General features: G+C 42.3%; 1 long non-coding RNA gene across 1 annotated transcript; it reads left to right on the forward strand.

Annotated features, from left to right (window-relative positions):
- The first annotated feature begins 6,667 nt into the window (after window positions 1–6,667).
- On the forward strand, window positions 6,668–7,696 carry LOC130092348 (uncharacterized). Its single transcript, XR_008807905.1, has 3 exons — window positions 6,668–7,009; window positions 7,220–7,341; window positions 7,440–7,696. It is a non-coding gene; the product is annotated as an uncharacterized LOC130092348 (long non-coding RNA).
- The last annotated feature ends 484 nt before the right edge of the window (window positions 7,697–8,180 follow it).

An 8,180-nucleotide genomic window follows, 5' to 3' on the forward strand; every position in this document is an offset into this window, starting at 1 on the left:
GAGCAAGTTCCTCCGTCTCTGGGTCCCAAGAGGGAGAGGCTGGCAGTGTGCGACCCTGTAGAACAGCCTCGCACCCCTCAGCGACCCTGTAGAACAGCCTCGCACCCCTCAGCCCCCTCTTGCCCGCCAGCTGGCAGCATGTGCGTTCGAGGACCCGGTCATCCACGCACAGTGACTTCAGACTCGACTTGAGACTCGTCCGCGAAAGACTTCAGACTTGACTCGGACTCGAACTGCGGGACTCGTGAACAATGTTTATTTTTAGGAAACGTCTGATGAGCTCGCTGTTATTCCCCTCCCTCCGTTACCTATAACCTGCCTACGTAACACGTACTATGTATTGGCTGCGCGCGACCACACATGACAGGACAACAAACAAACATGTCGACTGCACCGGCCGCTGCTGTGACATTCATCTTAAACTTTGGGTTTAAAAACTTCAAACAAGACGGCCAAAGCAAAAGAAGCGCTCAATGCAAAATATACGGTATCAAGAAAAAAGATTCTGGCTCAACCACATCTAATTTTATCAGGCATCTGAAAACGCACCCTGGTCAGTACATGTTTAGCTCAGCATTGATCATCTACCGTTAGCTTCTTGCTTTAGCTACGACCTAACGTTACGGGAGGTTAACTCCGACTGTCTTCCTTATGAAATATAAATGAGCGTTAGTTTAATTGCCAAACTTGTGGTGGTCGATTAATGTAATCATTTACTGGCTGGCTGCCATCACGCTAATTATTAACGTTGTCTGCAAACAGGTTACAGGATTATTGTTGATCATGTAACGTTACAGTTTCATTTAGTTATAACGTTACACTGGTTTGAGAGTCTGGGATGTGTTGACTTACAGTAGTTTATAAGCTATGATTAGTTGCATAGGCAGTGCACATTACATGGATCTGCAAGTGATGGCGGGAGGGTGGAAATCAAAAGCCGCACGCGGCTGAGAGAGATCGCACACATTTTTTTCGCTCTGCTTTTCATTATAATTCAGCGACAGACAAGTAGACGGTGGGCCGAACGCTGCTATCTGCTTTAGTTTTTGAAATGATAGATCCTCGAGGATAGAGTAGCTGCTTTTTTCACATAAACGAAATAATTTTTTTCTGAACACATATCCGTTTGTTGGCAGTGTCAAGTCGATCATAGTTTTTTGAAAACTCAATTTACGTTTAATAAACGGATTAGGCAAACGCGAGGGAGTACTATACATCTAACCAATCAAAAAACGAATTCTATCGTCACGTGACTAACGTCTGCCAATAGTATTCGTTAAAAATATATTACCACGACTGTAGCGTAGCACATGCGTCCTCTAGCCAGCCACATCCATGAGTTCACACCATAAAATCTTCTCTAACGAAATCTACACAATCAAACATTTTCCAGCAGGAATCCTATCCGAAGTCAACATTAACAGCGGCATCCAAGATTCCAGGTGTAATGGCTCCGGTAAATATAGCTGTTTATATCTGTCTTATAACGTTAGCTAATGTTAGCTTAGTGCATGAACTCTGTAAACCGTTAACATATAACGTTATTCCGATTTATGTTTGTATTTACAGGTAACGTTCCTCTTGTTAGAAATGACATACAGATCACAGAGAAGAAAACATTTGTTTTGAGGAGATAGAGAGTAGGGATGTTAACCGTTTGACCGATGGTTGACCGTATCAACGTTAACCGATCAAAGTTGTCGGTAGTCGGTTAAAAAAAAAAGTGATCTCTAATTAGGCTATTATAGACAGTGGACTAAACGCTACTACAGTTAGCCATCTCATTCCAAGATATTTTTGTGTGAAGTGAACAAATCCCTCACACTAAATTTTTCATAACTCGCCTGTTTGTACTTAATAAACCAGTAAAAACAATTTGGCGCGAGGTCACAGCGTTTGGGTTCGCGTGCTCACAAGGTTTGCGAAAAGTAAAGGCTACAGGCTAAAACACTCGAGGTTAGAGCCAGGGCAGACGACAGGATGAAGCGTGCAAAGAAAAGTAAGTTAGTGTGTGGGTTTCACCAAAAAGAATGACACAGATGTAAGTTGGAACTGGTGTGATGCAGTGCTTAAACACAGTAGTAGCACATCATCTATTTAAATTAAAAGTAAATTAGGATATGAAAGACGATTACTAGACAGATTAAAGTGAAAAAGATAACATTTATCATATAAGTTTACATCTACTAACTACATCAACTAATAGCTAGTCATGGAAGAGATGACATGTAACGTTATTAGCTAGCTACATATGATTACATCAACTAACATTACACACAACCTAACGTTACTAGCTATCATGGAAGAGATAACATGTATTAAATAGGTTTACATCAACAGCAGATATCCTAATAGCTAGTCATGGAAGAGATACTAAATAGATGTATTAAATAACATTACATTACAATATGTATTCTTAAAGGAGCTGTATGTAAGAAATTTATTTCAATTAATCATAAAATGGCCCTGAAATGTCACTAGACATTAAGAAATCATGTACATTTCAAATACTTATATCACTGACAACAGTAGTCTGGCCAGGATATTGTCATTTAAAAAGTGCAGTTGCAGCCCTCAACTGATGTTGATGTTGTCATGTTGTGTTTTGGTCTGATGCTCCACCCTCCACCTATCTACCAATCACGAAGTCAGTAGTGTTGCGGCATCCGGGTTGCCAGCTCTGCTCTAGTTACCACAGCTGCAGCTCGTCACGTTCCTGCTGGATCCTGCAGCCTATCTGGCAACCTCGAGTCAGGGAGGAGGGGGAGGGGATACACCACTCTACAGTAATTTGACAGTGATTGCAGTACTAGTTTTGGCCACAATCTTACATACAGCTCCTTTAATGTTATACATTTTATCATCTAACAACAAGAAAGTAATTAACTAACTTTTTTACATTTCTCTTTCCGCTTGCTAGAAAGACGCCTACAGTGATGCCTAATTTGGGAAGTTCTCACAGTCCACACAAAGACACATGTCTGTACATGGGAGCTCATTCAATTTGCATGTGCATCTCCCTTTGACACATTGTGTTTTTTTACAGCAGCAGTACACAAGCTCTAAGATGCCGACAGGGGCTGGGGGAAGTGTCATCCAGTCAATCCCAAAGAAGTCTCCCTCAATCTTCCAACCATGGGCCATTGGTGGGGGAACATCAGGCTGACTCTCCAGGGACCTTCTGTATATGGCTGCCTGGTAGTTTGCCCGCTGGGTGTGGTTATGCAAGGCATCTCTGTTTGGTGGTAGACTTCTGTCTGTGCACTTTCCACTCTTGAACAGCTGAGACCTTGCATAATTTACATCCCTACAGTCTTTAAGGTCATAGAGTGCACAGGTAAATGCTTCTGTAGCTTCATACAGATCTGCTGGCAGTTGAAAAGCTGTTCCCAACCTACTCATTGTGGCACAATGGTCTTCGTTAGAAATAGGGGTGGGCAATATCTCGATATTTAAAATATATCGAGATATTTTTTAAACACGATATGGATTTTGACATATCGTATATATCGATATATTGTTTATATTTAATCCTGATTTCGCCACTTTGCTTGTTTGCCTTCTCTGTGCTGTGCTCGCCCCTGCCTCCTTGCTTTTGTTCCCCCTCACCTCGCGTGTTGTCTCATCCGCAACCAGCCCGGAGGATACAGAACTCCGAGTGTGTCTGCGCGCGAGCGACAGAGCACGAGAGAAACCGAGTTTGAGCATTAATTGCATTAGTAAATTGGTAGCCTACATACTACAATATATAATTACTATATAAGAGGCATGGAAGTTCGATTAATGGACTCCAGTAATCAGAAGGCTACTACAAACGTCTTGTTTTAAACTATTGCAGGGCTCGAATTTCGGCGCGGGTATTGCGCATAATTCTAATCATTCCCGCAGGTCTCCCATTTATAATGCGGGAAATTCCCGCAATCGTAATCCACACAGATTATAAAATCAAATCATTCTTTTAACAACTATCTGCCAGACGCAATTTCACAAACAGCGTGAGTGTTCAGCGGTGCCGCGTCTTCTTTCTCTTCTCTCATAATGTGTTGTGCAAGGCAAGCATCAAGAGCTGCGGCGATAACACACACTCGCGTTTAGGAGTCGGGACATGATGGATATTCACTCGCACAATCGGGCCAGCAGTGCATCGTGACTGAAGTTTACCATTTGCACGTCTTTTTAAGTCTTACCAGTTTAAACATTCAAGCGATTTTAAACTAATCAGTGCTCGCGCGCTCTCTGAGAGATTATTTTCTATGCGCACATTCATAGAAAATCCGCCTTAAGAACAGCTGGCCAGTAACAAAAGTTATTTTTCGCGGATTATATTGCTTTAACACGCAAAATTGTCAATTTCGGTCGTCGTGAGTATACTCTAAACATAGTCGGTTTTGTCTTTAATAAGCATAAAACGCTAGCCTGACTTCGTCATACTCATATTCTAGTCAGAATGTGAGTCTGATACCGCTCCATAGGGCTTTGATTATGAGGCGTGTCTTAACCGAACCAGGAAAAAAAAAAACTCTGCACTCAATTGGATAGACCTACAACCAATGAGAGCAACGCAGTAAGTCAACTACTTTGCATAGCACAGTTGTCAACTACAGAACTCAAATGCACGCATGCTGGAAGAAGTAAAATAACGAGTGTTGCTTCTTTTACTTGGTCCTCTATGAGTGCGACCAAAGGAGAAACCACAACGACCACAGGGCTTTCATTGCGTCCCATCTTCTTAGCGACCATCGGAGCCAGCTGATAAATTAAACTTTTGCCGAATCCCGTAAGAAGGACGGCAAACACATCTTTCCGATCGACAAATGCCTTGATTGCAGTTCTATGTTCGTCTTTTAAAATGAATGCGCTGTCGATTTCTTTTACAACAGACGCGATAGCGGGATCTATACATCTCAGTTCTCCCGCGGCAGTCATCTGTGAGGGAAACCAGTTCAACCCAAGCGCTCTTTGATAACGTGAGGATTACGTCCCTGCAGATCATCTGTCCATCATCGTATAAAGCCCGCCCTGGCAATTTGATTGGCCCGACGATTTCTGAACCGATCATAATTACTCCTCAATGGAGCGAGTCCAGACCGAACTTCCCGATCAAAAAATGTTGTGGTCGGGGTTCGGGCTGGCATCCAGGCTAATAAAACGCATGCCAGTATAATGAACACAGGATCCGTGCACTAGCTCTTAAAGTGACGGCAGCCATATGTGTGTCATTCATTTTGTTGTCAATACAACAAAAGATAGCTTTAAGTTAAAGGAATCAGGATTAATAACCTATGTATTTAATTTATTCAGGACTAAAATACTACTCAGTGTTATTTTCCATTTGATTACTTTATTCAGTTTCTGTATATGAATCACGTGATTAATAATGATGACGAAATTCAGGCCCTGTGTTTAATTTTTCTCATTTGGTTACATTCTGTTATGGAAAATTAATTTTCTATTGATTGTAGGCCTATATTTTGAGTTGTATTCACATCCATTTTCCTGTAAAGATATCGAGATATATATCGAATATCGAGATATAGCAAAATATATCGAGATATATTTTTTGCTCCATATCGCCCAGCCCTAGTTAGAAAGCAGTGTTTTAATTGCCTTCACTTTACCAACGCCATACAGAGCACTTACTGTATCACAGCCAGTGAAACAGTGAAGTCCAATCAGAGCATCTGATATTTTATCACCTAGATGGCTCTGTATTTGCTGTACATGTATGGTGCGTTTGTTTTCTCCTTTACCTGTGTGAAAGTAGACGTTTGCTCCAATTTCCCTGCAGAATGAAATGGCCAATACAAACACATCAGTGTCAGGACTGTTGATCACAATATTTGTACTGTACTGTGAGGCATGTGCACAGTGAAGCAACAGCCGAGTGTCTGCCTCCTCCTGTATCGTAGACAGTGCTGGCAGTGGTAACACCTCAAGATCTGTGCCACTGTTGTTTTTTCTGATTACGTGACACTCAGAGCCATGTCCAACTACCAATGTAATGTCCTCAATTTGATCTATCCTAGACTTAGACCACGACTCAAAGAAAAACTGTTGCAGTTGCTCCTTGTTGTCACCACAAGACAAGAACTTGGACCATTGTTTTGGTGTTTTCTGGTCAGCTGAATATATTTTAGTTAATTGACATCCTTTTGTAGCTCGTCTGTCTCGTTCCGCGTTCTTTATGCTCATCTGTTTGTACGTATCAGGGACAAAATGCACAACTTTTGATTTGCTTGCTTTGGCTGCATTGATCATGTACATAAGTATATTGTTGGCAAATCTTCCGAATGTATTTTGGGGTTTCATGGCTTATACTAGTGCCATTGCATCACACACCCAGGTTGAGCCATCAGGGATTTCAACTGTGGCTGGTGGATTTACTGACCCTTCTAGAAAGTGCATTAATTTGGCTTTGTCTGTTTTTACAATCGAGCAATCAACGTTTGCAATTGCTGCAGGCAAGGGCCCCAGACTATAGACCAGCATTTCCCCTATGTCTATCTTCCTCACTGTTCCAACCACAATAAGCCTTGCGAAGAGATCTCTATGTGCTTTGAGGGCTATCTCCCGGCCTCTCACTTTGGTGACACTTGAGGTAGCTGTGTCCTTAAATGTCTTGAGTTTCTTTTTTTTCAATGGTGCATGAAATTCCACCTCATCTGTGTTGAGACGATGCTGAAAGAATTCAACAAATGCCTTCTCACCTATTTCCTTTGCATTCAGCAGATCTGCAGAGATGGCTTCTGATGCTACCTGACCTGATGTAACATGGTAAAGATGGTCTTTTTCCAGTGTTTGATCAAATGGGTTCATCATGTGATGTATGGTTGACAGAATGCTCTGAACATCTTTTTCATCCTGTTCCTTTCTTTTCTCATCCAATTCTGTTCTCTGTCTCGTTGACGTGTTCTGCCCAGCCATGTCCTTGACCTCCATTGTGATGGCTGCTCTCTCGTGCTGTGTCAGTGTCCACCTGTGGACTGCACCTTTGTTCAACGAAAAACCTGTAAACCCACCTTTGGTCTTTGAGTCCCTGTTTGCTGTCTGTTCTATTACCTGGTCACATGCAGTGCCTGTAAAGGCATATGCCTGCTGCCTCTGTGCCACAAAGTCACCTGATTGTACCTGTGTGTAGATTCTTGGATGAGTTTCGTTTAGAATGTTCATCTCCTGCCAGTATGCTGATAGGTATCTACTGTAATTGATTCTGTCGTAGGAAAAGAACCACGGCAGCATGAACCGGATGCTGGAAAGATGCAGACCCCAGTTTGCCTCTCGTGTGGCCCTGATGAATGATAGCAGATCCTCTACCATTTCAATGTAGGAACTCCAAAACTGGTATGTCTTGCTTTCTTGTTGTTTGTTGAATTTGTTATAGCCTTCAAGGATTGTGTTGAACACCTGTGATTCAATAATTACTTGACATATTTCTTCAGGAAAGGCACTTTGGAGGTCAGCAGCAACTTTTAAAGCAGCTTCACGACAGTCTTGAGAAAAGGTTTCAAGGTAGGCTTGCCAGCGTAACCTGTGTAGTGCCTCACACATCAACTTGTGGCTTCGGATGCTTCTGTTATATTGGTGACCTGTTATAACTCCCCCAACAGACCCAGCAGCAATAACATCTGCCTCAATCAGAATGTCTTGTAAGCCAGCATCTCCAAATCGCTTGCCAATACAGGACAGGAAAGCCATACATGTGTGAATAATAATAATAATAATAATTCATTACATTTATATAGCGCTTTTCTAGGCACTCAAAGCGCTTCACATGGAAGGGGGGATCTCCTCAACCACCACCAATGTGCAGCATCCACTTGGATGATGCGACGGCAGCCATATTGCGCCAGAACGCTCACCACACACCAGCTTACTGGTGGAGAGGAGACAGAGTGATGAAGCCAATCAGTGTATATATATATATATGGGGATGATTAGGAGGCCATGATGGACAGAGGCCACTGGGCAGTGAAACTCCCCCATTCTAATTGTAAGTCTTTCCTTGTATGTTTCACTGTTCCACCGTATCTCCTGAGCTTTGGCATAGATGGCTTGGTCAAAGACTAGAACTATCTCCTGAAGTTGGAGTCTGTCTGCAATTTCTGTTGATCTTTTAAGGATGGTTTTTACAGTTCCCATTTCTGTAGGACTTGCATCAATCACTGGAAGGTACCCAATGT

This window comes from Rhinichthys klamathensis, unplaced genomic scaffold (assembly GCF_029890125.1).
Source record: "Rhinichthys klamathensis goyatoka isolate OS25496 unplaced genomic scaffold, OSU_Roscu_1.1 h1tg000176l_1, whole genome shotgun sequence".
In the NCBI taxonomy this organism is placed as follows: Eukaryota; Metazoa; Chordata; class Actinopteri; order Cypriniformes; family Leuciscidae; genus Rhinichthys; species Rhinichthys klamathensis.